The sequence below is a fragment of the Glycine soja genome, chromosome 17 (genome assembly GCF_004193775.1).
Source record: "Glycine soja cultivar W05 chromosome 17, ASM419377v2, whole genome shotgun sequence".
NCBI lineage: Eukaryota > Viridiplantae > Streptophyta > Magnoliopsida > Fabales > Fabaceae > Glycine > Glycine soja.
In genome coordinates this window covers 25798646-25801215 of record NC_041018.1, presented here as the reverse complement: position 1 = coordinate 25801215, position 2570 = coordinate 25798646, and positions in this window count along the sequence as shown.

The window sequence follows — 2570 nt, the reverse complement described above, 5'->3', positions numbered from 1 at the left end:
ACCATTAAAGTTTCATAGAATTATCTTTCTCTTGGATTCCTCCCTCCTAACTTCAAAAAACACTTCCTACATTGATGACAATGATTTTTTGCCACAAACTTCATCCAATTCTAGGTTGAGACCTACTAGATATAGAAGCAAGCTTCATGATGAATCAAGATTGATTCAAGGAGTTTTGATGATAACAAGGATGATGACAAAAAGCTCAAAAGTCAAGAACACTTCATGTTAACAAATATGATGACTTCAAGAATCAAAGAATGAGTTCAAGATTAAATGAAGAATACTTCAAGGTTCAAAAGGAAATTTGATTTCAAGAATCAAGGAAATTTGATTTCAAGAATCAAGAATCAAGATTCAAGATTCAAGTTCCAAGAATCAAGATCAAGATTCAAGACTTCTCAATCAAGATAAGTATTAAATTTTTTTTCAAAAACTGAGTAGCACATTAATTTTTCTCAAAAAACCTTTTACCAAAGAGTTTTTACTCTCTGGTAATCGATTACCAAATTATTGTAATCGATTACCAGTAGCAAAATGGTTTTCAAAAAGCTTTCAACTGAATTTACAACGTTCCAATTGATTTCAAAATGTTGTAATCGATTACAATTGAACGTTGAAATTCAAATTCAAATGAGAAGAGTCACATCCTTTCACAAAAAAGCTTTGTGTAATCGATTACACTGATTTGGTAATCGATTACCAGTGATAGTTTCTGAACAAAATCAAAAGATGTAACTCTTCCAATAGTTTTCAAGTTTTTCTAAAAGTTGTAACTTTTCCAAATGGTTTTTAAGTTTTTCTAAAGGTTATAACTCTTCTAATGGTTCTCTTCACCAGACATGAAGAGTCTATAAAAGCAAGGCTTTGATTTGCATTTTGATTATTCATTGAATTCAATTCTTTTGACAACAAACTTTTGCCAATTGATTTCTGAATCTCTTTGAACTTCTTCTTCTTCTTCCTTTTGCCAAAAGCCTTCAAAAGTTTTCTAGTTTTCCAAACCTTGAAAATTGTGTTATTCATCTTTTTCATTCCCTTTTCCCTTTGCCAAAAGGAATTCGCCAAGGACTAACCGCCTGAATTCTTTTTGTGTCTCTCTTCTCCCTTTTCCAAAAGAACAAAGGGCTAACCGCCTGAATTCTTTTGTGTCTCCCTTCTCCCTTGTCAAAGAATTCAAAACGACACAGTCTGAGAATTCTTTTGATTCTTCCCTTCCCCATATACAAAAGATTTCAAAGGACTAACCACATGAGAATTCTTTTGTATCCCCATTCACAAAGTTTCAAAGGTTTAACCGCCTGAGAACTTTGTCTTAACACATTGGAGGGTACATCCTTTGTGGTACAAGTAGAGGGTACATCTACTTGGGTTGTTGACTGAGAACAAGAGAGGGTACATCTCTTGTGGATCAGTTCTAGTGGAGGGTACATCCACTAGGTTGTTCAAAGAGAACAAGGGAGGGTACATCCCTTGTGGATCTTTGCTTGTAAAAGGATTTTTACAAGGTTGAAAAGAAATCTCAAGGACCGCAAGTCGCTTGGGGACTGGATGTAGGCACGGATTGTTGCCGAACCAATATAAAAACTCTTGTGTGTTTGTCTCCTTCTTCCCTACTCTTTTAATTTCCGCTGTGCACTTTAATTCTCGCTTTTACTTTTGGTTAAGTTTCTTTTCTATTCTTCATTTACTTAACAACATAGTAAAAGCCTTAGAAGAGTAAATTTTTAATTAGTAAAGGTTTAGGAATAATTAATTCAACCCCCCCCCCTTCTTAATTATTCTGAGGCCACTTGATCCAACACTAGAAACATGTATACTCTATCATTTTCTTCTCTCTTCTTGAATCTTGTTGCATCATTGGGATTTTCCCAATCATCCTTATAGCATTGGTTCAACTCTTGCCAAAGAGTAACCATGAGATTATAAAAGGTTGTGACATCCTTGTCTTTTTGTTTGGACTGCCACACCAATGTATTAAGTTCATAAATATAAGAGTTCTCCAAATCAGAATATCAATTGCGAACAACCTCCCACAAATCTTTCATGTTGAGAAGGAATAAGTATATCTTCCCAATGAAAGAGACCATTAAGTTGATCAGCCATGTGATGATTAGTGAATTTTCTAACTTCAGTTTTGGGAAATAATGGTCTATCTTTCTTGGTGGAAGGATGTCTTATGCCAGATAACCCAATTTTCCCTTATCGTTAGGGGCTAGTTTCATATATTGATTCCATTCAATGTATTTTTTTACCATTCAGTTTTTGGATCAAAAGTTTTAAGTTGGTACCTCATGAATAGAGAATCAGATACAATAATGGTTTATGCATTTTTAGTATCACCAAATTTTGTGGAAGACGTGGTGGAGGAATTTTCTCCTGTTGCAATGACTTTTTCCATGGCAAGCTACCACATGATCAGAGCCAAAGCTCTAATACCATGTGACTTTAGGGACTACCAGAGAAAAAATATAATAAAGGAAGAATAGTTTCATTATATTAATTTAGAAATAGTAGGCATGACTACCTCTGATTACATAGTAATTGTAGAATGGTAAGTAAATATGAAA